Genomic DNA, 13,630 nt, shown 5'->3' with positions numbered 1-13,630 from the left:
TGAACCTCGTGTAACCTTCATCTCCTTTAAGATTTCACCAACGTGACTCCAAAGGGGTTCTGGAAGCTTCAAAGATATCCTGCCTGGCTTCCACACATGGTAGGATGAGAAGCTATACATGATTGTTTCTCCTCTAAAACCGTATTTATGTTCCATATGCCTCCCACCAGTGTACTTACACTCTAATACCAATGATAAGCCCAGGGGTTGAGCTTATCTGTGCAGAACAGAAAGGGGAGAAGTTTGAGGAAGAGCAAAGGTAGAAGAGAAGATAGAGAGGAAGAAATTAGAGATTGAACCCGTTGTTTGTTTGATGATCGTAATCGATAAGTGTGCAATAGAGTTAACCTCTTACATATATAGAACTACCCAAATGGGTTTGAAATGAAAAACCTAATGATATAAATGAAAGGCCGATCTGAGCCCATTTTTTCAGTCTCGTGCTTATTAACGTCATTTTTATAATAATGGAAGCACCAAAGTGAAGATGTTCAAGTGGTTGAAAGAAATCACGCCTTCACAGGTTATCAAACTGATGATAGCTGAAAAGGACAAGGAAAAGTTAATTTCGGTTTTCGACTCCGCAACAGCGGAATACGCAAACGGGTTCTTACACGACCAGAGATCTTTTGGTTATACGGTCTCGAGGTTGGTCTCCGCCAACAAAATCAAAGCAGCTGAAGATCGCATTGCAAGAATGAAGACTGAGAACTGTGCTGATAGTGAAGATGTATTGCTTTTGATATCCAGAGGTTACGGTAGGGTTCACATGCCGTTTGATTCATTGAGGATTTTGACTGTGATCTTACCCACAAGGGTTACGTTACTGTTCTTGCGATTCTCGTGGAAGAGAATCAGTTAAAGTTGGATTTTAAGTTTTACAAGAATATGAGAGAAATTGGTTTGCCTCCTACCGTTGTGTCACGCCCCCAATCCTGAATAGGATTGTTGGGACGACCATGGTTCGAGGAAACGTACCAGCCAGTCTTAGGACATCAAGGCAAGCGTTCCATGGTCGAGAAAGAAGGTTAAGAACATAAGGAAACTTAGACTTAACCTTATATAAGCTAAGAGACAGCTAGGACGAGTAAGACGGTAATTGGACGAAGTAGGCGAGTAGCTCGGCCAGCTCAACGAAGCTAGGTTTAGTTCACTCCAGCTCAGTCCCTACTAAGTCAGCTCCACTAGCTGGACTACTAGCTCACTCAGCTGAGGCAGCTGAGAGTCAGCTCATCTCAGCTAGACGGACTGTTCGAGCTTTAGGCCGATGGTCCGGGTCCGGGTCAGTGGCGGGTTGTGAGGTCCGGCCATGAGGCCATGGACTGTGGGGTCTTTGGACAAGGCCGTGGGCTAAGTCCAGGAGGCTTGGGGCGTGGGTTGGGCTTATGACCGACCCCAAACCCAATCAGAAAGGGCGAAGGGATGCAAGTAGCCGAGAGGGTACAACCCTTGGCCGATGGTGCCCATTCGCTAGCAAGTCGTGCCTGTTCGTGGGGCAAGACTTACCCCCTCGTTTCCTATAAATATGGGGGCTCTCTTGTCGATTTCATTATCCAATTCCAGAGTAAAATACTCAGAGAAAAACGTAGAGAGAAAGAAAGAGAGAAAGAGAGAGTTCCAGCCAAGAGAAAGGCCGAGTGTGGTGGTGTTGTGTTCCGGCGACTCTGATCGTTTGGGAACTAACTCCGGTCAAGAATGGGAGATCAAGAAAAGGAGAAGAGCATGGAGACAGACGTGTTTCACAAGGTATGTGATTGACCGTGGCTCCATCAAACCGAACGGACGGTCCATGCGACCGCACCGCGGCTCTGCTCGGTTCCTAAGTCCCATCCGGCTCTCCTTATCTGTTTCAATTCGTTTCTCTTCTCTTCTCTCTGGTTAAACACGAAAGGTTGTGTTGGCTGAGTCCAAGGGACACGTCCCTAGGCTTTGGCCGAACATAATCAAACCGCTAGCCTAGACACTGGTCGGTTAGACGGACGGTCCGATCGCTCCAAGACTGGGCGGTTAGGACGAACGGTTGGGAATGACCCAAAGGGCATGAGTTGTCAAGAGTCATGAGTGTCCAAAGGTTGTGAGTTACCAAAGGGTGTTAGTGACCAAAAGGTACGAGATACCAAAGGTTACGAACATCAAAAGGTACGAGGACCGAGAGGTACGAATGGCCAAAGGGTGCATGTTCCAAACGGTGTCTTTTGGGACAGGTTATGACCGATCCTTATGGATCAGCCTATGGCTTGTTAAGTAAGACAAGGTCACGGTTTGTCTAAGCCAAGGTAGAGTCGCAAGGTCTGACCGGTTGCTAAGCCTTCCGGATTAGGCTTGAGGCTTACTCGGCCGATTGGATCCAGGCCTAAGGCCGGATCAGGTAAGGGAGTCCGTTGGGCCATCGAGCCGGACTTCATTGGCCGGTCGCACCTAGATTCTATCCGGTTAGACGGATTGGTCTTTGGGGACGATCCGAATCTGTTCGTGTGTTCTGTTTATCTATTCTGGACTATCTATATGATTCTAAGTCAAGGGGTGGTTGGTTGAATGACTTAGGATACGGTAGATAGGTTCATACTTTTTATGATTATGTTGACTGAGGTTTACTAAGTTCTAGGGACCAAGCCATGCATTGTAGAATCAATCCGTTGTATTCTCGGTTATGATTAATGCTTATCTGGTTATGGTTTCAGGAACTAAGGATGGTTCTTGTCAAGCCAAGGAGCCGTGAAGGCTCGGTCAGTGAGAGGCTGTGTAACGTGTGGGTAGATGAAGCTAGGGATGAACTAGTGATTGTCTATAAAACTGTTAAGAAGTTGTGTATTGGATCTCATGTTTCTAAGTAATACAAAGTTAACACATTATTATTCCGCTGTGCAATCTGTTCCTTTGTTTATGAACCTCATATTCGAATATGACTTAGTAAATAAAACTTAGAATGAATCAGACAAGCAAAGAAATTAATAAGTAAGCATTCGTATCCAGTTGGGTCGAGAGACCAGGAACGTGTCTTACACGTTGCGTCTCTCAATGTTCTGACCAAAGCCCTCTGCATAAATAAGAAGACGGTGGATGCTGGTGTTAAGATATTTCTTGAAATGCCTAAACGAGGGTGTGATCTGGATTCTTACACATATGGAACCTTGATTAGTGGTTTTTGTCGGTTCGGGAGGATAGATCAGGCGAAGAAGTTGTTTGAGATGATGGTTGAAAGAGATTGTTTACCTGTCACATATACGTCTATGATCCACTATTTGTGTGGATCGATGAATGTTGAGGAAGCATTGAGATATTTAGAATAGATTAAAAGTAAAGACATAGAACCGAATGTTTTCACATACATTTCTTGACGGACTCTGCAAAGATGGGCGAGCTTTGCAAGCCATGGAGTTGTTTGAGATGATGATGGCTAGAGGATGTAGGCCAAACATGGTAACCTACAGCACTCTGATCACCGGTCTCTGCAAGGAGGGAAAGATTCAAGAAGCAGTTGAGCTTCACTATAGAATGAATCTTCAGGGGTTGAAGCCTGATTGATGGGTTTTACGGGAAAGTAATCAGTAGTCCGAGGTCTTTGTACAAGTTATCCAACTCGCACATTTACTCTATATCTAAGCATGAGGAGTATAGGAATCTCGGTTGAGATTGAGACATTAGATTCTTTGGTGAAGTGTTTGTGCAAAAAGGAAGAGTTTCAGAAAACAGTTCAGTTAGTTATCGAGATAGTGGCTGATGGGTGTATTCCAAATAAAGGAACATGGAAGGTTCTTGTAGGTCACACATTGGATAAAACGATCGTTGGAGATGCTTCTTCAGAGTCTCTTCTCAGAGATTTGGAGGTCTAAATACAAGGAAGATTAGATGATTACAGCTGAAACAAACATGTGGTAACAGTTGACCACATTCTGATCAAACATAACCACGGCGCCAAACACTAAAACATCATAATGGCATTTGCAAAGTATATAACTGTAGTCTGTAGCTTTTAGAGCGTTCCTTAGGAAGAACAGCTTTGCCATCGATTATCTAGAAACCACTGGCTGTGGCAAGTCCATAACAAACAGTTCCATTTAAGTCCCTGTCAAAATCAGTGAAGCTTCGCAGATGCAAACCGTTTGTGAAAATCGTCGACAAGGCCTGTCTAGTGAGCGAAAACTGTCGCAATAGGTAAGGGGATAGCTAGATGAGTTGTGGTCTTAATTGTCTGACTTATAACCTTGTGTATAAATTGTTATTTTCGATATCAAGAAAATCCTGAGCCTTCAAGAGTGGAATTTTCTCTTCTTTGATCGTGCCACCAGCACCATTGACCCCAGCTTCTTCATCAACCTTAGTCGCCATAACACTAAAGATCCAAATTCTTTGTTTTTCTTTCTTTTTTCTTGTTTTAGAATGCTGTGTTGATTCTCTGTTTGGAGTAGATGCTTGAGTCCATACAACAGTGGCTGCTTACCAAAATATGGGATTCCTATCAACTAAAATTTTTGACTTCTGACCCTAGATAAAATATACCAAACATATGTAAAGTTTGATGTCTCTAATTTTGTCATTATCATGCTATATGATAGATAGTTAATCACACTTTGACACATGTCCATTTTCAACTAAATCCAAATATATTATATTATATAAAAAAATATAGTTCAAAATACCAAAAGGATATATAAATAGCTAAATAATTAGAAAAGTAAAAATCCAGTTAAAAAAAACCTAAATATTCAGAAATATATGATCAATTTTAATTAGAAATAAAATAATTAAAAAAGGGAAAATAATCAAATTGTTGGTTCTTTGCTGATTTTGTAAACTTTGTTATTATTTTTTGCGAGTGATGTAATCTGATTTTCCTTTTAAGTTTATTCATCTAACAATAATAAAAGGAAGATATATTCAAAGGAAAGCATGTCCACGTCAGATTAAAAAAATCAGCCAATGAGAGAGTTTGGTTTGCTATGTCACCATCGCTTTTGACTAAAGAAGAGTGAAACCGGGTTTTTGCGTGGGCTTTCAAATTACGTTATGGCCCAAATTAAACATAATATGCCTAAACCTATGTTCAGTCGTCAAACTCCGTCTCTTCCGTTTCGTTTCAACCAATCCTAAACTCTGTCTTGCCATTACTGCGAACTTTACTTCGTCAATCAATGATGTTCTTTACTCACTTCGTTCCACCTCCCATTGATTCTTTTCGTATATAAATCGCATCGTCTAAACCTAAATCCATCCAAAATTGAAAAGATATTCTCTCACACCTCTGTTCTCACTGTCATTGACGATATCCGACTATCTCTCTATTCACATGAAGACTTCCAAGCTTAGTGTGTGGACTTAGGGGTAATATGTCTAAACTTCTATTTAATTCATCTCCAACGTTAACATATTTTCTGCTATGCTTTTAATTTACATCAACTGTCGTTTATCTGCGAACCCGTCTGTTTTCAATCTCACATAAGAGTATGTTGCTTTTACTTATTAAAATCACGAACCAGTCTGTTTTCAATCTCCCACACAAACATTGAAAATTAACCCATCATTAGCTATCATGAAATACACCGCCAGTTCCAACAGTTTGTTGTTCTTTTAGTTACTACAATGAACCCAAAACGCCTTGGAGGTAATCATTTCTCCCTCCCTTCAACCTAACAATTTAGCTTTAATAGTGATATTATGTCTAAATGTGTAAATATATTTAGTCAATGTGGAAATGTAAGCATGATAGTGTCCATAAAATCGAATTACCTAAAAGATAGTCTATGCATATGTCTTGGGAACTAACACTTAACATTTAGCCATGACTATGTTCATTTATCTGTGATTAGTAAACACTAGCTAGGGGTTCGCCGGATGTTTCCGGAATGGTTTGTCACCGGATGCTACTGTGATACTTTGATACCTGAAGCATCATATTTTGGATTTTTAGTTTGGCCTCATGAACTCTAACTTGAATAAACAAATTTAAGCTAAATAGTGTACTCTTCATATGGCATCATGTTCAGCTTGATGTCTACTGTTAGATTTTCTTTGCTTTTCAAAAAATATGTGTTGATTTCCACTTAACGATATGTTGCCGTTTGGTCAATCAGTTTTCCTGACGTGTTTAAAAAAAAACAGGGAACCTTACCGTCAGTTCAGTGTCATCCCCACATGTTTTTAAGGACTACGATGTCCAACCCACCATTGATTACTTCAACTGGTTAGTGTTTGTAGAGCCAAAAGGCTTATAATTGCCAACTCCAAGTAATATTCTAATTCAGCCTCTCTTTTGTGACTCTGACCAATCTTATATTTGTATATTGTCTCAGGTTGGGTTCTAACCCAGAGATTGAAAAGCTGGTGAATGCAGAGGAGGTTACAAAGGCTGAGATAGTGACAGCTGGAAAAATCTATGCTTACATCAAAAAGAAATTTGCCAGGGTAAAATTACAGCTCTAGATAAGTCACTCGGATACAGAGGCCTATTTATGTAGATCACTTGCATTTATCCCATTGCAGGAAGGTCGTTCAAATGCGTATCTAGATCTTGGTGCTGGGCCTGCTGGCCATGAGATGCATGCCCTCCCCGAGTTTTAATTTATGTCATTGGTCAAACACACAAGTTCAGGGTCAAAGTGTCAGAATACAACTTCTCAGGAAAGACTCAGACTATAACTGTTATGAAGATTGTATCTGCAGTAGTTTTGCCACCTTTAACAACTCCACCCGAACTCCCACTTGCCACCAAATCTAAAGTGGCACTGCCTTCTGCAAGTGATGTGGGTGCATCTTCCAAAAGCTGTGTATACGTTGCTGAAGAGGGAAAAAGAGTACCAGTAACAATAACAGTGATGAATTACAGAAAGCAAAGCGTTCTAAACATATGAAATAGAGCTACCACCACTCATACCTTCCCTTTTTCAGTTTGAGCTTTTAATTAAAATTCATCTTTCAGTGTTGCTTTAGTTAAGTATTTTCAAACAGTTTACTTATTTGGTTAGACTAGAACTTTCAATAGAATACGTAATGCTTTAGTAGTGATTTGCAAGTACTTGATATTTTGTATCATAATCCCGGATTCTCTGCTGAGTGTATGCTGTTGAAGCACTTCATTTAAATTGATATCACATACCTCTTCAGCCATAGTAACTTCCCAAATAGTATTGCATGGTGCTATGTAGCTACAGCTGTTCATGTCAAGAGTTATATGACTAATCCAACCTTTGAGGGACGTAGTTAGCGGCAGAAATTTGGTACCCGATTATTTAAGTCCATCTCAGTTTAATTTTTTTTTTGAACTGAGTCTCAGTTTAATTATGAGAACTAGATCTTGGGTTTTATTCCCTTATATTAAGATATTCTAATTTATATAACATTATTATGTAACAACATTATTTTGCATAATTTTTTGTATTTTGTGAAAATAAAATATTTTGTAAACATTATTATGTAACAATACCATTTTACATAATTTTATTTTTTATTTCCAAAATTTAGAATTTATATGGAAATTAAATTAAACTGAACCTATATAATAGAGAAGAATTTTTTTTGGGATACTATTAAAAACAACAAAACTTATTTAAAAAAAAATACTATACTATTTTGTACTTGCAAAATAATTTAGTAGTAAAAATCATGTTTGAGAAATTTCTTGAAATTCACTGACTTGGATATCATTTTAAAAAAAACTCAATTAAAGATATTTTAACATTTGAGTTTAGGATTTAACGATTATTGTTTAGTATTTATTATTTAGGAGGTGAAGTTGAATTTATAAACTTATGTAAATAATTTTTATGTATTAATAAATTTATTGGAAGGGTTAATTTTCTCTTTCAATAATGAATTTAAGATATTTATAAAAATGATAATAATCTAAAGGTAAATTTAAAAATAGTATCAAATATGAATTAAAATTTAGATTTGTTGGAATTATGTTATATACTGTAACATATACCAATTTGATAAATGTGTGTTCTCTTCATGTAGAATAGTGTTGGAATATTAATCCTTTTGACATATATATGTCATTCATGCTATGACAGTAGTATATATATAGATGATAAAAGTGTATTCATGTTTAATGTATATGTTCATGTATATATTCATTTCATATATATATTTTGGTCCATTTATGGTTGAGGTAGGAGATGTAAAACTTTATATATAGTGATTAATCAACCAATTTGGTATAGTTGTTAAATATTAAAATGAAATGGTTTTTAACTCAATGGAATATATATAAAAACTAATAATAGTAGACTAAAACTTTATATATATGATATTTAAAGAGGTTAAATGTTTCATCTACGAAGGGGGGGTGAAAAAAAATTTAACCATTAATAAAAATAGTAGATTTGTGTTAAAATGATTGACATAAATTGTAATATTACATAATAGAAAGTTAGAAACATTTAAGTTCTGACCTCTAAGAGATAGTTTAAATTAAAAAATCACATAATAAGTCATGATTTATGTGTTTAATAAAAAAGATTTTTATTTTAAAATTTAAATAGAAATGGATATTGCTTTCCAACAAAATCTTTTTAAAATCTTTGTAAAATGTATTTTGAAAATTAATAATTTAAGTTGATATTATAATTAAAATATTTTATATTCTTTTAATATTCGTTTATAAATCAAAACTAAATTAAATTTAAATTTTGATTATATTTTATGATAACTAAAATTTAAATTAGTCTGTTTTCGGAAATAAAAATTAAAATGATTATGAAAATATTTTTAAAATATTTGTTAGAATTTTATTATAAATATTTATTTTATTTTAAATAAAAAATAAATATATTAAAAGATATTATAATAAAGTTATGTACATTTGATAAACTTTCTAAATAATGGTCCAACTTAAAATAGATATCAATTTTCCCATATATACATCTCCTTAACATCAAATTAAAATCAAATATCTTCCACAATAATCTCCATCGTCCACCTACCTAATAAGAAGTGAAAATCATGTTTTTTAAAAAGACTTTCAAAAAAAACTCTACTTCTTTAACATGTTCCAAATCGCATCTTAAACCCACCGGTTGACCCGTTTTCTAAGCCATCTCGAACTAAATGGGGAAACCCATTTCTACCAAAATGGAGGTAAGACAAATCCTAATCTAGCTGATTCACCAAAATGTTTATACATTTGAAGTTTATATTTTTTGTATGTCATAACACATCTATCCTATACTAAAAGCAAGATATGCTCAAAGGAGAAGCATGCCACGTCCTCATAAAAAATCATCAACTCAGATGTTGACAGCTCACACTCCTTGCTATGTCATGAATAACTTCCCCGGGATTTCATAGACGTGTTTGAGTTTCATAAAATACTTGGGCCTTTGCTAATTAAAAGCTAATCTCCTCTAAGCTTACTTTATGGCCCAGCTTATCAGCACGAAAACCAACTCATATACTGTTCATCTTCCTTGATGTTTTGATCTCCTCAGCTCATCCTGTGTATCGTTCACCTACCACTTTTAATTCACTTAAACCACCATTGTTACTGCCTCAATCAAAAGCCTATGAAACTGTTGTGATTTCCTCACCTCAGCACCCTATATATATCGTATTCAGACTTATTTGTTTTCCAATGTATTATACAGACCTCTATTTTTTCAGCGGCGCCTCTCCTAGGTTGGGTGGAGTTCTGGTAGTCATAAAGTATGTTCAGATTCACAGGATTCTGTCATTGACGGTGGTCGCAGTGGAATTTTAGCTTCTGGTAGCAGCAAAGGCTGTTGAGTATCACAAGCTTCTGAGGATTATGATGGCTATGTATACCACAAAGATGATTGGAACAGAGTTTCATCGATGGCTTTAGATGGTGGAACGGTGGAGACGTTGGGACTGAAATTATTTGTGAGCTTTTACCCGTGAGTGTGGAGTCTGCGGAGTTTTGGTTTCTGGTGATGGTAAAATTGGTTGAGATTGAATGGATTACTCAGGATTTTCAAAGTGTCTCCACTTTCTCCTTTCTCCAGTCTTCTCTTTTAACGCCTACAGGCCTGTAACGGTGACTCTTTTTCTCACCATCGAGGTCCAAACATCAACCTTCTCTTAAACCCAAGGTACTTATGTTCATATGCTGCTTTAATCCCAATAATAACTTCATCAGTCCCATGTGCAAACATTGGCAACTTACAAGGAGTTTTGTGAACACAATAGATAAGTCAAAACGTTATTAGAATTGAAGTGATGGAGTAATGGGATTTGACAAGGAGTTTTGTAAGGTAATTAGTTTCGCTTCATTCAAACTTAATTCAGATATGACAATAAGTTTTGTAATTATCTAAGGTAACATGTATCTTCTTTAAGTCAAACGTTTTATTATCATGATGTACGTACAATTTACTTCCTTCCCCAAAACTGTCTATACAGGATGCGTAGATGAGATGATGATCTATGTTGCAAACTGGCCATGATGAAGATGAAAGGAATCCAATTCTCAGGACGCGCAAGCGAAGAAGGACGAGCGTAGATAACATGTAAGGAACATTTTTCTCTTTTCAGTTCTCTTATTTTTGCACACTATTTTGGTTTGAGAGAGAATTTTGTATTTATATGTTTTCTGCTTTGATTACTTTACTAAGTTGCTTTCATATGTGACTACATCTAGCAACTTGCATGAAATTGATTTTACAGATCGAGCATCTTCCAAACAAGATAGTCAAATGGTGAATAGTGTACTGCATACAAAGGTATAGCTCGACCAGAGTTTTGTGAAAACAATAGATAAGGTTAATAGATCTCAAGTTTGGCTTTCATTGAGGTTTGATTTTCTTTTTCATGGATGCATCATGTTTGTTGTTATGTGGAGTGGACATGATGTTGATGGATGTCTTGGAAACACTGATCTTGAGAAGTCTATTACAAATGGCTTGACCAATAAAGATTAACTTTCTCGAAGTAAAAAGATCAGTCCCCACCAGAAATTTGAAGTTGCTAGAGTCTAAGGTGTCTCTATAATCTAATAGCAGCTGCTAATGTCTAATATTATAATTAAATTACTTTCTTTTGATTTGCTTATACTGTTATGATCCCTATAGTTGTTCATATTGAGCTGTGCAAATATGACTGTTTTTTGGGTTCCATAATGGAAAGAAGATAATGATGCTGAAGGCGTAAACGATCAACTCCAATAATCCCGTTGTCATTCATGTCCTTCTCTCACGTTCTTTTCTCTGTTATGAAGTTACTCCGGAAAATTCTAGGTAATATCAATAGTCTTATAGCTTTGAGAACCCTGTTTCTTCCTCTCTTTTCATATTACATTGATAGTTTACTAAACTATGAGTATGTGAGTAATCATTTATGATTATTGACATTGACAAAACGATAATGGTTTCGGAGTGGCCTGCTACCGTTTGGTTAAGATTCTCTTATGATTGTTGTTCTATAGAATTGTCACAAATCCAGTGCTTCTCTTAAATACGGGTCAATATTATCATTCGCTTCAAATCAGTATTGGTTCTGGGAGGAAATTGTGACAATATGCGTGTTAAGAAAGGGGAAACATCACGAAAAGAAGAACAAGTCTTAAAGGCTAAACGTGACAGCTAGGGCCGTACAATTTTTTGTTAACGATCACCTTATTTGCCTCGATGTTTTTAAAACAAATGATGTAATATATTTTTCCTACATAGGGCGTAAAATTTGTTGTTATTCTAAGTTTTTACTTCGAGACTTAATAGCTTCTCCTACGCATTGTAAGTTTGCCATGGGCTGACCAATGGGATAGTTAGTCAAAGTCAACATTTGCAGTCTGCAGAGAGCAGATTTAGGCATGTGACAATTACTTAGTAAAAAAAAAAAGATTAGTCCCATTCTCAAGACTGTTCCTGGATCCACCGATTCATTACTTTCGGAGAGGAAAAGTTTTAGTAGTAGCATTTGATTTGTCAAATGAATCAAACAAGTTTTGTTTGTAAAGGGTGTTATTACTATCGATGGATTTTATGCTATCTTTTTTTTCTTATTCTTCAACAAAATTAGATATAGGAAAAGTATTTAACAAAAACGTTAAATTTGTAGTTTCAGAGTGCATAAATATTTATATTCAAATAGAACTTAAATTCACAAATTCCATTGTAGAAATAATAATACACCAAAACACCCTAAATAATAACAGATACAAAACAAAAAAAAATTGAAAAAAACACAAGAGTAAAAATATCACAATATAGAAATATTTTTTTTTTTGTTCACCATAGAAAAAAATTATATTATTAATCATAAACATGATGGCAAAATAAGAATAAAAATTAAAATAAATTAAAAAAACAGATAAACAGAGTCGACCGAACGACCATTAGAAGTAAGGGTGTTCAATCCGGATATAGGTTTGGTTTCACTTCAGTTTTTTGGTTTTTTCGGTATTTCGGTTTATAAAAAATAGCCACCATATTAAAAATATATTTAATTTGATTTAGTTCGGTTTATATACCATTGGTTTTTAGTTTATTCGGTTTTATACCAAAACCCCATAAATATATTAATCTTCTATAATATTTTATAAATTTTAATATATATGATTATATATTGGTTTTAATATAACATGAAGATATTTTCGTTTTCATATTGACTATTTTTTTAAAAAAATTATTATTTAAAAAAATTAATAAACATATTAAGTTTATAATAATAATATTTTCTATTGAAATAAAAAAGTTAGTATTTCATAATATTATTAAATAACTAAATATTAACACACATATTTGTCAATAAAAAGTAAAATTTATCTTTTGTTTAGTTTCATAAAAATGAAAAAATAAAATTTTACATAAAATATTAAATTACTAAAATAAAATGAAGATCATATGAATAAAATAAATTATGTATATATTATAAAATATATTTTTATAATTTACATATAATAATACTACTATATTTTAATTGATCGGTTTATTCGTTTTGATCGGTTTATATACCAAACCATATTCAATACCGCGGTTTCTTAAAAATAACATATATTCGGTATATTCAGTATTACCAAATACAAACCATTTTCTCTATTCCGATTTAATTATGTTTTAAATAGTTCTGTTTTTACCGGATTAAACACCCTTAATTAGAAGTTTATATTTTGTAATTAGCTAGAATTAATTAAACAATATCATATTTTTATACATTATTTAGAGAAAAATGTAGGATAATCCGCGCGTAGCGCGGACACGGATCTAGTCATATTTAATTATTAGTTAGCACAATTTTATACAAAGGTGTGGAGAATATATTACACACATCTTTTTAGCAAAAAAAGAGAGAGAGAGAGAGTTAATAATGCTGTTGTTAACCCAAAATACACAGACATTCAGTAAACCTTATTCAAGCCTACTACAATCTATTTTATTAAAATAGAAACATTACAACTTCTTCTAGGTGGATTTTTAAATTGGACATCACATTATTATTATTATTATTTATTATTATTCATACCATAACCTTATATTTCCTTAAACAGTTCAATATCAACCACCTTTCACTTTACTCTACCGTAAGATCTATCTTATTATATGTTTTAGATTATACTTCTATTATTATACATCTATTAAACAAAACATCTATTATATTGTTATAGTATACTCACATTATCATATTAATATTATATCATGTACAAATATAACAAACCCTCTTTTTATTATAGTCAAATGAA

The 13,630-nt window shown here is 34.7% G+C and overlaps 1 pseudogene; it reads left to right on the top strand.

Moving 5' to 3' along the window:
* The first annotated feature begins 466 nt into the window (after positions 1 to 466).
* LOC125575507 lies at positions 467 to 10,691 on the top strand (annotated as a pseudogene).
* The last annotated feature ends 2,939 nt before the right edge of the window (positions 10,692 to 13,630 follow it).

The sequence above is a fragment of the Brassica napus genome, chromosome A2 (assembly GCF_020379485.1).
Source record: "Brassica napus cultivar Da-Ae chromosome A2, Da-Ae, whole genome shotgun sequence".
Classification (NCBI taxonomy): domain Eukaryota; kingdom Viridiplantae; phylum Streptophyta; class Magnoliopsida; order Brassicales; family Brassicaceae; genus Brassica; species Brassica napus.
The sequence above is the reverse complement of the archived record's forward strand: the minus strand, read 5'-3'. Positions and strand labels throughout refer to the sequence as shown.